Here is a 16,169-nt window from a genome sequence, read left to right as displayed (position 1 = left end):
AAATTTTTTTTTTTTAAAATTTTTAATATTTTACCAAAGTTCTTTTAAAAGTTGGTTTTTTTTCTTCCTTTTTTTTTTTTTTTTTTTTTTTTTAAATAGGTTTAGAGTGTTCTGGTGATTTTTTTTTTTTGTTTTTGTTTTTTGTTTTTTCTGAAGGGGCAGATATGTGCTTCCAAAACTGCCAGCACCAAGGGCTTATTTTTTGTTAGACATCAGTGTCAATGTTACTACATTCTCAGATGCTAACATAAATTTTGAAATTGTTCTTGTGCTTTAAGCATATATTTAAAGTATGGAAGTTAAATGTTGAGGCTTTTCAGTAACTCAAAAAGTTAACTGTAAGCGATAGTGTTGGTGTTTTCTAAAATACAAAAATGTTCCAGTGTAATTAAAAGGAATTAAAATCTTATACTGGAAGCTGATATTTTCCTGTAATTTAAGAGTACTTTTTAAATGTAAGACAAATGTCATTAATTTCTTGTCATGTTCATACCTCTGTGAGATTGTTAACATCTGCTGAATTGAATTAGTGCATGTAAATGAAACCCCAAATAGCTGTGTTAAGCTAGAAACCTTACTGTATCTTTTCTGGAAGGAAGTGAGCAGCTTGTTGGAATAGGCAAATGTTTCCTTATCAGATGGCAATGTGATTTAGGTCAATTTGAATTTGATTTGCTAATAGTCTACTGGTCTGTGTAGCTATGTTTTTTTTTTTTTTTTTTTTTTTTTAAAGTTTACATCCCTAAATGTATTAGTCACATACATTTAGGAGAAAACGCCTAATTTGACATTTCTTAGTAGTGAATTATTATTACTATTATTATTGTTTTTTGAGACAGAGTTTCGCTCTCGTTGCCCAGGCTGGAGTGCAATGGCGTGATCTCAGCTCACCGCAACCTCCGCCTCCTGGGTTCAAGCGATTCTCCTGTCTCAGCATTCCGAGTAGCTGGGATTACAGGCATGTACCACCACGCCTGGCTAATACTGTATTTTTAGTAGAGACGGGGTTTCTCCATGTTGGTCAGGCTGGTCTCGAACTCAGGCGATCTGCCTGCCTTGGCCTCCCAAAGTGCTGGGATTACAGGCATGAGCCACTGCGCCCAGCCAGTAGTGAATTTTTAAACACAGAAAACAAGGTTTTGTGGAAATATTTTAAATGTTGCACCTTAATACAGACATGGTATCCAGCTCCTAACCTTAACTAAGGAATAGGAATAACTGTTAAGCATAATGTTCTGGACTGGAATATTCCTTTTCTAGTTGGCCATGGATTTGAGCATGTACCTTGGTTCAGATAATTAGAAATACTGAATAGCCTCTAGGGAACTTCTTGAGTGGCTTTTTTTTTCCTCCCCTGTTTTGAAAGATTAGTAGTCTCTAGTCAAACTTATAAAATGTTGTGGTATTGTAACAATATATTTGATGAAAGAAGGTAGAGACTCCCTTGAAGATCCAGCTTTCCTACGCTTTTTATTTTTCTAACTTGTCTAACCTGATTGTAAAGCGACTGTGATTCCAGACTAAAAACATGTTTCAGCCCTGTTTCAAGACATTATGCTTCTTTTAACAGCCCAAATGAGTAGTTTTATTTTTCTTCTAAATCTTATGGTTTCACACTTGTAAAATCTTGGGAAGGAGGTCCCTAAAACTTTGCCAGGAATTGTTACCCATTTCCAAAACAGTTTATTATGTTCAAAAACCACCGTATCTTTGAGGGACTGTTTTAAAGGGGAGAGGGCAATGCGGGAAATAATTCACTCTGCGCACCGGAACTATTGTAGTTCAGGACTTCCAGCTACTGTATTTAGATGTTGGGATTGAATATACAGATTTCTTTTCAATACCTGTAAATACAGCTATATTCTTGTATTTGTACGGGAGTGTACAAAATGACACTGAAAAGTAATAAATATGTTTTGACTATATTGTGCAGTTATTTCAGAACTGTTTTGAAAGTCTTAGAATGCATAATTTGTATTTGAGTAAGGAAATCTAAAATACAGATTACTGCTAAAATTTTAATCAGTCGGTGTGTTTCAATAGTCTCTGAAACATTTTAGTGAAAATTGTGGCATAAAGTTGGGACTCTAGGTCCTGCTCTAATTTGCGGTACTCTCCTTTTCCTGATCATGACCTTTGATAGTGCCCTGATGTGCAGCCTGCCTGGATGATCTCATCCAGGCTCTTGGCTCTGAAAATCCCATTCATGTGCTACTTTATACTTTGCAACCAGATTATCTCCAGCCCTGATATCTTTGAGTTCCCAAAAACAGTCCACTTAGATGCTTTCCTTAACACGGCATGTGCTTCAAAAAGAACTCATGGTTTGTGCTTAGATTATTGTCGTCTTTTCAGTTTTTTAGTGATTGACACTGTCATTGTTAAAAGTTGCCCAAAACCCAAATCAAGTCATCCTTTATTTTTTCCTAACACTCCATATTTAATCCATCAAGACCCACAAGCTGTCTTTGAAAATGTTTCCTTAATGTTTACCTCTCTAGTCCAATCCACGATCATTGAACCAAATCCCTGCCACGATCTCCTAACCTTTCTGCTTCTACTCAGATCTTCCAAGGTTCACTCCACCCCACCTCCACACATACACAACCTGTTCTCCAGCCAGCAGAGTGAAATGTAGACGCCAGGCCGTTCTGTACGTAATCCTGCAATGCTTCACACTCAGAACAAAACCCAGAGCTCATTACCATGGCTTGCACGTTCAAGCCCCTGATTATTACCACGTTTTCATCACTGCAGTCTCTTGCGGGTTTGCATTTCTTCTGCCTAGAAAGCTCGTGATAGAAATTGGTACAGCTTGCTGCCCCTTTATCAGTCTCCTTAAAGAGGCTTTTCCTGGGCCAGTTACGGTGGCTTACCCTTGTAATCCTAGCACTTGGGAGGTCAAGGTGGAAGGATTGCTTTGAGCTCGAGTTCGAAACCAGCCTTAGTGAGACTTTTTTTGGGGTTTTCTTTGCCTTTCCTGATGGCTCAGACCATCTAAAAGCACCCTCCATCACTCTTCACTGACGTTTTCTTCAAAACAACACCAGATGTGTTGAGTGAATTGTGAATGTTTATAAAGGGCTTTGGACAGAATCCGAACCTGTGAAGATGTAAAAGGGTTAATGAATTTTTTTTTCTTCGTTTTGATTTTGGTCCCCTCACCTTGAGAGATGGAAAAGGAACAGCAAGTAGCATTAAAAAAAAAAAAAAAAAAAAAGATTGCAATTGGTCACCAAAACCTAACTGCAAACCTGTCGTAAATTGTTGGCATTAATGAAATGGAGTCTCTAAGCAAGGGTAACCAACTGAACCAGTAATCATAGCCTCTTAGGAACACATTTTAGGGGTAAAGCCAATGAGAAATGAGATGATGCTTCTGATGTGACAATCTTGGGGAGATGGGACTGGTAGGAAGTGACCCTGCTTCTAGAGCCAGGATTGGGTGAGGCATGGGAGTTGGAGATTGTCCTGGTTTCACTAGGTAGGACTGAAACTGGTTCAGAAGATGCCTTGATATCCAACCAGCCCCTTTTGGCTTTTAGAACAGGAACCAGGCACTCATCACATTCTAAGCTGTGTCACTAATAGAACATCTGTACTACCCATATCCATCTTAAAGGTAAAAGGCTAGGATATAAGAATTGCCTGCCTTTGCAATGGATGGGAAGATTAAGATTGAACAGGCACTTCATGCCATTGTTTTCCCCATAAATGAGCTTCCTTTTTTAAGATGCCTTCTGTTAATTGCCCAATTTGGTCAGCGTATGTGTGCTAGTATGAACTGTTTCTTACACGTTTAGGTAGTTCAAGGGCTTTATCTTGGGACAACAGAACGTATGGACAGTGATTTTTGTCATTTTTGTGTCTTATGTATCCCCATCACCTAGAAGAATCAACACATGTTGGAGAATCAACAGATACTTGTCAAGAAGTCTTTTAAAGTTCACGTTTTGCCCCACATTTTGATGCCTTAACATTTTATTACCTTTATGAAATAAAAATGTTAAAGTGATAAACTGAAAATACTACCATGGTTGGTGAGGGCTCTCACTTTTAAAATGTCAGAGTAGTTTCAGGCTCCACTTGTATCTGTTTCACAAGCACAAGAGTTCCAAAGATACTATCTAAAATACAGTGGTATGAAAAAAATGCTCAATACCATTAATCAGGGAAATGGAAATCAAAACCACGAGATATCAACTCCACTTTTGACTATTACCAGATGAAAAATAACATGCTGGCAAGGATTGGAGAAAAGGGAACTCAATCACTGTTGGTGGGAATGTGATGCTAGTACAGCCATTATGGAGGGCAGTATGGAGTTTCCTTAAGAAACTACAAATAGGGCCAGGCACAGTGGTGCATGGCTGTAATCCCAGCTACTCCGGAGGCTAAGGCAAGAGAATCACTTGAACCCGGGAGGTGGAGATTGCAATGGGCTAAGATCACACAACTGCACTCCAGCCTGGGCGAAACAGCAAGGCACTGTCTTAAACAAACAAACAAATAAAAAACACTACAAATAGAATGACCATATTATCCAGCAATTCCATTAGTAGCATTTCCTATACCTAAAGAAAAGCATATGTCAAAGAGATACCTGCAACCCCATGTTTACTGCAGCAAGCACTATTCACAATAGCCAAGATAGGGAATCAAGTGTCTATCAGTGGATGGATAAAAGTGTGGTATGTATACACAATGGAATACTATTTGGCCGTTAAGAAAATGAAAGGCTGTCATTCCCTGGAGAACATTATGTTAAGTGAAATAAGCCAGGAACAGAAAGATACATACTTCTCATATGCAGAACCTAAACAAGTTGATATCATAGAAATAGAAAGTGGTTACTAGAGGCTGGGAAGGGGAGAGAGAATAGGGAGAAATTGATTAATTGGTTAAAGGATATAAAATTACAGCTAGATGGGAGAAATAAATATTCTATAGCACTGTAGGCTGTCTAGTTAAACTAATTTATATATATATATATATTTTTTTTAATTTTTTATTTTTTTTAGATGGAGTCTCATTCTGTTGCCCAGGCTGGAGTACAGCCTGGGCTCACTGCAACCTCTGCTTCCCAGGTTTAAGCTCACTGCAACCATCTCAGCTCATTGCACCTGCACCTCCCAGGTTCAAGCAATTCTCCTGCCTCAGCCTCCTGAGTAGCCAGGATTACAGGTACACGCCATTATGCCCAGCTAAATTTTTGTGTTTTTATAGAGATGGAGTTTCACCGTGTTGGTCAGGCTGGTCTTGAACTCCTGACCTCAGGTGATCCACCCGCCTTGGCCTACCAAAGTACTGGGATTACAGGTGTGAGCAACCGCGCCCAGCCGAGGGTCCTCTTTTAAATGTGCAAAAAACTGTTTCCAATTTGAACACAGTGTGAATTGCCTTTAAGAAATCTCACAGGTATGAGGTCATAATGGTGGAGCCCTGCAGGCAGCCCTGGGACAAAAAGATGCAGATCTGGGGAAAGAGAGGCTTCATTACAAAATCCTTTTCACTGCTTTCCTCAGTGGGGTTTCCATTATGTGAACGAATTGCAAAATTTTTTCAATATTTACTTTGGTTAAATGCATGTCTCCCAGAAGAATTTGTCAGATGACTGGAGCGATTAACTTCAGAAATGGTGGCACTCTCTGGTTCCCACAATCCTGGTGAGATCTTTTCATTCTACTTCTTCCACACACGCCCATTCCCCTCTGCCCCAACCCCTCAAGACAAGATATCAACTAGCATTTTGGGAACTTTAATCGAATCTCTTCACCTATTGTTATTTTCCAGGTGGGCTTTGCTAGGAGCTAGCATTTCCTGCTTTAGTGTAAAAACAGAAAAGTGTTAGAAAAGCTGCTGGTAGAGAATGAAGGTGAGAACCTAGGAAGAGAAACGTGTCTGTGTCCAGCACTAGAGGAAGGAACTGAGCTGTTTCCATGTAGTTGAACCAGGAAAGAGGAAAACTGTGCCTGGGGACAAGGTCAGCGCAAACTGCAGAGCAAATGCCAAGCCTTTGCATTGATGCCTTGGCGGCCATTCATCATGGGGACCCCCTTGTCTGCATCCTCTCTGCTTCCAAAGAATCACTGATGGTGGTCATAACAGGAAGTTCTTGCTGCAAATCACTCTGGTGAATTGCATTTAATGCCGTGTAAAGTTTACCATGTTTTGTTTGGTTGGGGCCACTGAGCTTCTCAGGCAGGGGAAGACTGCGTATCTCCAAGAAGGTTTAATGCTACCATTGAGGTTCTTGGCTGGAATCCATCCTACATCATTCAGCTTGCTTGTTAGCACCATGCAGCACCTAGGAGTCCCACTCATATGGAAGGGCACTCATGTCAGCTTTCCTAAGTGTGGATGTTTGACATTCCAGCTGTCTTTCCTCTCTCCTCACTCAACAGTGATGCTGTGACTTCTTATTTTGAAAAATATCAAACCTATAAAAAGTTGAAAGAACTTATACAGTGAGCACCTACTCGTATATTCCCCATTGAGATTCAGTGATTAACATGGTCCTATTTCTCTGTCTCTGTATGCTCTCTTGTTTGAACCATTTGAAAGCCAACTGCAGACATGGTGGGACGTATCCCTGCACACTTTAGTGTGACTCTCCTAAGAATAAGGCTGTTATCCTACATAACTATAATAGGCTGGGCATGGTGGCTCACACCTGTAATCACAGCATTTTGGGAGGCCAAAGCAGGCAGATCACTTGAGGTCAGGAGTTCGAGACCAGACTGGGCAACATGGCAAAACCCTGCCTCTACTGAAAATACAAAAATTAGCCAGGCGTGGCGGTGCATGCCTGTAGTCCCCGCCACTCGCGAGACTGAGGCACAAGAATCGCTTGAACCTGGGAGGTGGAGGTTGCAGTGAGCCGAGATCGCCCCATTGCATTCCAGCCTGGGTGACAGAGCGAGACTGTCTCAAAAAAAAAAAAAAAAAAAAAAAAAAAAAAAACTGTCATCACAAAAGCAAACACAATTTGATGGAATTTGGGGATAGGAATAATTAGAGAAATACCCCTATGGCGGTCAAAGCAGAGTAGGCTTCACGTTCTATTGTGCAAGCAGGCTTTTCCACTTACTCCTTACATACTTAAATGTTTTACAATAAGCATGTTCTTTTGGAGTCAGAACGAAAAAAATACAAAACATTTTAAAGCAGCGGTCAGGACCGCTGGGTCTCAGCCATGTCTGTGGTGGTCACTGGGCTTGTCATGGGCCTTCAACACCAGGTGGCGGTGTTGGGCTACATTCAGCAAGCCAGTGCTAACCGGTGAGAAGCCTCCCTGGGAAACTAGGGATGGGGCAAGAGAAGGGTGGTTGCACTTTCAAAAATAAATGTCAGAACTTCAGGTAAACCCCTAAAGACATAGGAAGTGGGAAATGACAGAGAACTTATCTTAATGAACATACCTCTTTTGGGGGAAGATGTTCTGTACATTGTCTCAGGAGGTGATCTACTGAATTCAAACCCTCATTCTGTCCCCTCCTAGTTGACTTGCCACAGACAAGCAACTTGACCCAGAGAACGCTGCGTTTTGTTTTATCCTATGTGGGATGACTGGCAGGGATATGGGTGACGAAAGCCCTGAGCACAGGGCCTGACACTGTGCAAGTGCATACAACGTGCTGGCTACTTAACTACGATGACTCACTTCTCTCCACAACTGAGCCACTGCTGGCTTTGTCCTCTCGAAAACCTCTTCTGCCTCTGCTCTAGTCACCTTACTTGCAGAGCTACCTGGGTAGGGGTGGACAGTGGCTTCTTTTGCAGAGTCAGGGAGGTGGACAGCACCCACATGTTGAGCGCAGGACTGCGTCACAGGCTGCAAGCACAGGAGAGTTCTCCATTGGCCTCCAGAGTCCGTCCTGTAGCATAAGTGTACTTATACCTGATGGACAGAGAATCTTGATTTTGGGTTCAGAATACATTGGCACAAAGCCACCCTAGAATGGAAACATTCAGGCCCTCAGCTGGCTTTGCCAAGCTCTCTCTGGAGCATGCACAGTAGCTGCTTTGCTACATAGGACAGCATCAGCCTTCTCCTAAGAAGTAGGTTGGAGAGGACTCAGGTTCACTGGGTGGCTCATCCCAGCCGGCAAGCTGACCCAGAGCCCTCCCTGGCAGCTCTTGCCACTGCCCACCTCCACCCTACGTTGCACCGATTTCTTCTACCTGCTGCCGGTGTGTGCCCTCCCTTGTCACAGCTCCTCTCGCCCCTTTCTCCTGGGAATGCCTGCTTCTTCCTCTAGGTATCTGTACCCAGCATTGTTGAAGAGCTGTGCAAACGCCCCTTCTTAGTGCAGATCCACTCTGCTATCTCCAGCTGTTTCCTCTGCCTGGAATGATCCCCCAAGAGTCTCACATGATTGGTTCCTTCACACCTCCACCTCCTAGGTCTCGGCTGCAGTGCCTCTCCCCGGGGGACCTTCCCTTCCTAGTCTCACTGTCCTGTCACTCTGGGTATTTTCTTCTCTTTTCTTTTTTTTTGATGGAGTTTTGCTCTGTCATCCAGGCTGGAGTGCAGTGGCACAATCTCGGCTCACTGCAACCTCCACCTCCCAGGTTCAAGCAATTCTGCCTCAGTCTCCCAAGTAGCTGGGACTACAGGCTCCCGCCACCATGCCCAGCTAATTTTTGTAATTTTAGTAGAGACGGGATTTCACCATGTTGTCCAGGCTGGTCTCCAACTCCCGACCTCAGGTGATCCGCCTGCCTCGGCCTGCCAAAGTGCTGAGATTACAGACGTGAGCCACCGTACCTGGCCCACTCTGTGTATTTTCTTCATGGCATGTGGCCCTCTCTAAGCTTACACTAATTTATCTGTGAGCATTAGGAAAGGTCATTTTATTTTTAACGTATTTATGATTTCTTTCCTGCGACTCGAATAATTAATAAACTCTCCAAGGGCAGGGACTTGGTCTTGTTCATTGACTGCTGGGTCCCCAGCACCTAGAGTAGGGCCTGGCACATGAGACATGCTCCATAGGCCGGACATAGTGGCTCACACCTGTCATCCCAGCACTTTGGGAGGCCAAGGTGGGAGGATTACTTGAGGCCAGGAGTTCAAGACCCTGTCTCTACCAAAATCAAAAATTATCTGGGCATAGTAGTACCCACCTGTAATCCCAGTTCCTTGGGAGGCTGAGGCAGGGGGATTGCTTGAGCCCTGGAGTCCGAGGCTGCAGTGAGTCATGACTGTGCCACTGCAGTCCAGCCTTGGTGACACAGCAAGAGCCGATCTCTAAAAAAAAGTGCTTGGTAAAAATTACTGAATGAATAAAGACCCCAGCTCCCAAACTGGAAGCAGTCATACACTCTGGCAAACTCTCTCTCGCTCTTTGTCTGAACCTCTCTCATCCTGTGGAAGCTGATAGCTCTGAGGCTCTTCTGTCCAGACAAGCTGGAAGTGAGATGCGAAACGGCAGCCCCAGCACACTCAGCTTTGTGTCCTTGAGAATGCTTGCCTTGTGTATCATTCCTTGGCTGTCTTTTGGCCTCAGGTTTATCATTTGGTGTTTATAAGAGTTTTCTGAGCTGGGGAGGATCCTCAAGGCTACCATTCTGGTGACCCTATGCACAAGCCATTTATATCTGCACTTATCCATGAGCAGTGGAAGCAGTCTAGACCGTGCCTAGGATATAGGAAAGGAATAAAGGAGCAAACTGTTTAGTAACATGGAAGCTGAAGGAAGCATCTGCCTACCCTATTCTAACCACTCTGAAAAACCCAAAGCCTTGTGGCTGGAAGGATCTACTTCCCATTCACTCTCATGGTGTAAGCCGACTTGGCTTCTATACCTCCATGCCATGGACTGGCTAAGGAGAAGGACATAGGGCTGCTGGGGGTGGAACAGGGTTAGCAGTGCAGGTGAGCAACAGCCCAAAGTGGACAGCGACTCTCTTTGTTTGTTTGTTTTGAGACAGGGTCTTGCTCTGTTGCCCAGGCTAGAGTGCAGTGAGATAATCATAGCTCACTGTAGCCTTGAACTCTTGGGCTCAAGTGGTTCTCCCACCTCAGCATCCCGAGTAGCTGGGACTACAGTTATGCACCATCATGCCCAGCTAATTTTTTAATTTTTTGTAGAGATGGGGTCTCACTCTGTTGCCCAGGCTAGTCTGGAACTCCTAACCTCAAGCAGTGCTCCCACCTTGGACTCCTAAATACATGGGATTAGAGGTGTAAGCCACCATGCCCAGCTAACAGTGATCGATCTGTACAGGAAGATGGCAGCCAGAGGCTGACAGCAAGTGAGAGGGCAAGAGCCTGTACAGACTAGGAAAGGGGTTAGGTCATGGGTGAGGAGACCAAGGCTTAGTTCAACAACTATGAACACAATGGGCACCTAGTAGAGGGGCACAAAGGTTCCAGCTCACATGGAACTCACAGCATGGATTTGTGCAAAACTCTATTCTCAACAGAGCCTGGGTTGGAAGGCAGAGAAACTAAGAAAGGTGAGTGCCCTGAGAGGCTTGGGGACAAGCTGAAGCTCAGCTGGCACAGGAGGACCTGGGCTGGCTCTACATGTTGAGTTTATACTACAGGACAAGGTGGAATTAATCTCCAAAGTGAACACCACGTTGTCAGCCAAGAAAATCAGTGAAAAGAAATGCAGTGGCCAGGAGTTCAAGACCAGCCTGGGCAGCATAGCAAGACCCCATCTCTACAAAGAAAATTTAAAAATTAGCAGGGCAAGGTGGTGCACCTATAGTCCACTCCAACTACTCTGGAGGCTGAGGTGGGAGGATTTCTTGAGCCCAGGAATGAAGCTGAGGTTACAGTGACAGTGAGCTGTAGTTGTGCCACTGCATTCCAGCCTGGGTGACCAAGCAAGACCCTGTCTCTCATTCTAAAAAAAAAAAAAGAAATTCAGGTGAACCTGAGTTCAAATGTCAATCCTGCTCATTTCTAGCTGTGAGACTGCACAAATCGGCTCTCAGAGTGCATATCAGTTCCTCTTGCCTCACCAGGAGATTGGGTGACCTTCTCTGGGCTTTTTTTGTTTGTTTGTTTGTTTTTTTGAGACAGGGTTTTGCTTTGTCACCCAGGCTGGAGTGCAGTGGCATGATCTGTGCTCACTGCAACCTCCCAGGCTAAAGCGACCCTCCTATCTCAGCCTCCTGAGTAGCTGGGATGACAGCTACTGTCATTTTTGTATTTTTGGTAAAGACAGGTTTCATCGTGTTACCCAGGCTGGTATTGAACTCCTGAGCTCAAGCGATCCATCCACCTCAACCCCTCAAAGTGCTCTGATTACAGGCATGAGCCATAGTGCCTAGCTGCGTAATCTTCTCTGAATGGTGGCTGTAAAAACTAAATGAGATCATGTAGGTAATGCCCCAGCCCATTTTGGCCCATAGAAAGTGCTCAAGAAATAATATTTATTATAGCTATGATACTTGGATGAAAAGCATGCATTAGTAAGATAGTAAAGTTTATATTTCTAAGGAGTTAGCAAAAATTAAAACAGAAAAACATGCGTAAAGAGACTGATGATGTTCATATGGGCCTGCTTAACTCTGAGCTTTGCTATTTTGCACAGATCACATAGAGGAATAAAAGGAAGCAGAATTCAGCTGGGAGAAGCCAAGTCTACTGAATGACACATCATTCTTCTCTTTGCCAGACAGATGCTAGTTAGTGGGTTGAGCACTCACCAGTGAGTAAATGCTCTTTTATCTCTGTAGAACTGCAAGCAATATTAATGACTGCTTTGTAACCAACGCCCAGGAACTTTTTTTTTTTAACTTTAAGAGGAGGAAACTTGAAAAATCCTCCTGAGAGAAAAGGTAATATAAATTGATTGCACACTTAACACCTGAGAGTGTTTAATTTGAACCAGGAATGTGTGCATGTGTGTGTTTGTGTGTGTGTACGTGCGTGTGTGTGTTTGGCTCTCTACTGCATCTTCATTTGTTGCTTTCTACAATTAGAAATCATGAAGAGGGGCTGGGAGCGGTGGCTCACGCCTGTAATCCCACCATTTTGGGAGGCCTAGGCGGGCGGATCGCCTGAGGTCAGGAGTTCGAGACCAGCCTGACCAACATGGAAAAACCCCATCTCTACTAAAATTACAAAATTAACCGGGCGTGGTGGTAGGTGCCTGTAATCCCAGGTACTCGGGAGTCTGAGGCAGGAGAATTACTTGAACCCGGGAGGCGGAGGTTGCAGTGAGCCGAGATGGCACCATTGCACTCCAGCCTGGGCAACAAAAGCGAAATCTGAAACTCCGTCTCAAAAAAAAAAATAAAAAATAAAAAATAAAAATAAAGAGAAGTCATGAAGAGAATTAACATCATTAACTAGTCACTTGTTTTTGCATCAATGACTGTGTGTTAGGCCGTTCTTACTTTGCTGTAAAGAAAAACCTGATACTGGGTAACTTATCAAGAAAAGAGGTTTCACTGGCTCACGGTTCTGCAGACTGTATAGGAAGTGTGATGCCAGCATCTTCTCAACTTCTGGGAAGGCCTCACGAATCTTACAACCATGGCAGAAGGTGAAGGGGGGGCAGGCATGTCACACGGCAAAAGCAGGAGCAAATGAGATTGACAGTGGGGGCGGGGGGGGCCCACATACTTTTAAATGACCAGATCTCACATGAACTCAGAGCGAGAGCTCACTTGTCACCAAGGGGATAGCCCAAGCCATTCATGAAGAATCCACCTCCACAATCCAAACACCTCCCACCAGGCCCCACCTCCAACGTTGGGAATTAATTTCAACATGAGATTTGGGCCACGACAAATATCAAAACTATATCATACTGTTTCATGCACTACATTTATCTTTCAGCTTTCCATTCCAGGTCAGTTAATTTATGTAGCCAGGGCTACAAGACATGACTCACATAGGAACAGCTACCAAGCAAGCTAGTGGTGCCCAATCAATAGTAATGAGCCTCGGAAATGCTCAACCACCTTGTAATGGCAATTACAAACATGCTTCTTGGGCGAAAAGGCAGATAAAAGGTTCAATCATTTATCAAATACCCACCATATAATAATCTCTATAACCAAAAAAAGCCACAACCCCGTGGTGTTGTCATTCATCTGCCCAAGCAGTCATTGGGTGGTTGGGAGGTTAAGCCCGGATTTTACCGCCTATGTGTTCTCTGATATGGAGCCACATCAGAGAGGCTGCATTCAGGGAGTTCTCCTGCCCTTTCTCCTGTTTTCTTCCATCTTTGGGACGAGTTTAATTTCAGTCGTGCAATTATCTCTGAAATTCAGATGTACCTATGAATTAGGAGGAAGGAATATTTTCACAAGAGACTCTAGGACTCACAGGCAGGAGCACAAGCATGGTGGCTTCAATGCCCAGGTGACAAGGTGTCATGCCTATTCATAAAGAGAGACGGTCTTTTTGCTCATTCATTCAACGATTTTTTTTTGAGACAAAGTCTCGTTCTGTTGCCCAGGCTGGAGTTCAGTGGCGCGATCTTGGTTCACTGCAGTTCAAGATCAAGCGATTCTCCTGCCTCAGCCTCTTGAGTAGCTGGGATTACAGGCATGGGCCACCACGCCTGGTTAATTTTTGTATTTTTAGTAGAGATGGACTTTTACCATGTTGTCCGGGCTGGTCTCGAACTCCTGACCTCAAGTGATCCGCCCGCTTTGACTTCCCAAAGTGCTGGGATTACAGGTATGAGCCACTGCACTCAGCCCATTCATTCAACAAATATTAATGGAGCAACTACTTATGTGCCAGAAACTGTCCTAGGTACTTAGGACACATCAGTGAACAACAGTAACAAACCCCTGCCATCATGAAACCCACAAGCTTCCACGGGGGGGATTAGACAATAAATGGTAAATATAATAGATAAGTAAATTATGTGGTCATTTAGGAGGTGGGAAGTGATATGGAGTGGAACAGATAAGAAAATCCAGATGTGCATGTTGCCAGAAGAACCAACTGCCATTTTAAATGGAGTGGTCAGAATAGACTTGGTTGAGAGGTGACACTGATGCCAAGAGTTGATTTGACCATTGCTAAGGGAGTGTCACGAAGAGGAAACTGCTTGGCACAGTGGCTCGTGCCTGTAATTCCAGCACTTTGGGAGGCCGAGGTGGGAGGATTACCTGAACCCAGGAGTTCAAGACCAGCCTGGGCAACACAGCAAGGCCCCATCTCTACAAAAACTTTTAAGAAAAAAAAAAAAAAAAATCAGCTAGGCATGCCTGTAGTCCTAGCTACTGAGGATGCTGAAGTGGGAGGATTGCTTGAGCCCAGGAGTTCGAGGATGCAGTGAGCTCAGATTGCACCACTGCTCTCCGGTGTGAGTGACAGAGGGAGATGCTGTCTCTAAAAATAAATATATAAACACATACATACATACATAAGAAGAAGAGACTGCTGGCACAAAGGTCCCCAGGTTAGAGCAGGACTACTAGTGTGTGGAGGAATGGAGTAACCAGTGTGGAGACAAGGAGGAGAGAAGGAGAGAAACGTAACAGGGCACACGTGCAGATGGTACAGGGCCTGCAGGCCTGGTAAGAACGTTGGCTTTCACCCTAAGCGACATGTGCCCATTGGAGGGTTTTGGTCATGGCAGTGACGTTTTCTAACTTACATTTCCAAGGGCTGTGTCTTGAGAATGGATTGAATGGAGGGTGGTGGTGAGGAGAGAGGCAGGGATACCCTTCAGGAGACTACCGCCATAACCGAGGTACACCTGCTGGTAGCTTGGACCAGGGCAAGGCAGCAACATGGTGACAAGAGGCAGGGTCCTGGGAGACTTTAAAGACAGCTCAATAGAACTGCCTGATGAATGGGATGTATGGTTTCAGAGAAAGAGAGGAGTTGAGGATGACTCCAAGGTTTTTAGAAGAATAAAGTTGGCAGTGAGTGAGATGGGTGGTTGCCCAGTTCTGCACACGGTACCTCATAGCTTTGGGGCATTGGAGGCTGTGGATGGCACAGGTCGCTCTTGGCACCTTGCAGCACCGTGGGCTGTGGAGGGCAGCACAGCATCCATGAAGGGCCCAGTGATCCAACGGAGGGACCCTATTTCCACCTCTAGTCTTGGTATCCCTCAAGTCATTGGGAGGAGCAATGATGTTAGTCTTTCAGAGAAGCTCCTTTAGAAAATAACTGAGTGTGGCCAGGTGTGGTGGCTCACGCCTGTAATCCCAGCACTTTAGCAGGCTAAGGAGGGTGGATCACTTGATGTCAGGAGTTTGAGACCAGCCTGGCCAACATGGTGAAACCCGGTCTTTAGTAAAAATACAAAATTAGCCAGGCATGTTGGCAGGCGCCTGTAATCCCAGCTACACAGGAGGCTGAGGCAGGAGTCTTGCCTGAACCTGGGAGGTAGAGGTTGCAGTGAGCCAAGATTGTGCCACTGCACTCCAGCCTGGGCAACAGAGCAAGACTCTGTCTCAAAAAAAAAAGGAAAGAAAAAAGAAAGTGACTGAGTGAGGTTTCAGAGAGCAGGGTCCAGCCTTAGACTGGAGATAACAGCGCCCAGGAAGCTGCAGGAGTGACCTCCCAAGCGGCCCTGTTTGTGCCTGCAGGCCTGCAAGGACTCAGGGCGGTTCCGTGCAAGTGTGCACGGAGCAGGGTTTCTCTATCCAGGCATGCTACTGGGCTGTTCCGCTCAGGGGGTTTCTGCAACACCTGCCAAACACGCAAAACCAGGCTTGTGAAATAAGAAAGTAAGAACCCCGAGCAGTGTGAAGAACAAGAGGCGAGAACGACCCCCGGACAGACCAAACCCCGCGCGGGCTGCATCCCGCCTCCAGCACCTACGTCCCGCCGCCGTCGCCACCATGCCCAAGAGAAAGGCTGAAGGGGATGCTAAAGAAGATAAAGTCAAGGTGAAGGACGAATCACAGAGAAGATCCGCGAGGTTGTCTGCTAAACCTGCTCCTCCAAAGCCAGAGCCCAAGCCTAAAAGGCCCCTGCAAAGAAGGGAGAGAAGGTACCCAAAGGGAAAAGGGAAAAGCTGATGCTGGCAAGGAGGGGACTAACCCTGCAGAAAACGGAGATGCCAAAACAGACCAGGCACAGAAAGCTCAAGGTGCTGGAGATGCCAAGTAAAGTGTGTGCGTTTTTGATAACTGTGTGCTTCTGGTGACTGTACAGTTTGAAATACTATTTTTTATCAAGTTTTATAAAAATGTAGAATTTTGTCTTACTTTTTTTTTTTTTTTTT

General features: G+C 44.7%; 1 long non-coding RNA gene across 1 annotated transcript; it reads left to right on the top strand.

Moving 5' to 3' along the window:
* The first annotated feature begins 5,491 nt into the window (after nucleotides 1-5,491).
* On the top strand, nucleotides 5,492-11,733 carry LOC108521736 (uncharacterized). The gene is made up of 3 exons (XR_001883264.1): nucleotides 5,492-5,666; nucleotides 5,794-5,875; nucleotides 11,553-11,733. It is a non-coding gene; the product is annotated as an uncharacterized LOC108521736 (long non-coding RNA).
* The last annotated feature ends 4,436 nt before the right edge of the window (nucleotides 11,734-16,169 follow it).

This window comes from Rhinopithecus bieti, unplaced genomic scaffold (genome assembly GCF_001698545.2).
Source record: "Rhinopithecus bieti isolate Rb0 unplaced genomic scaffold, ASM169854v2 scaffold_58095, whole genome shotgun sequence".
In the NCBI taxonomy this organism is placed as follows: Eukaryota; Metazoa; Chordata; class Mammalia; order Primates; family Cercopithecidae; genus Rhinopithecus; species Rhinopithecus bieti.
The sequence above is the reverse complement of the archived record's forward strand: the minus strand, read 5'-3'. Positions and strand labels throughout refer to the sequence as shown.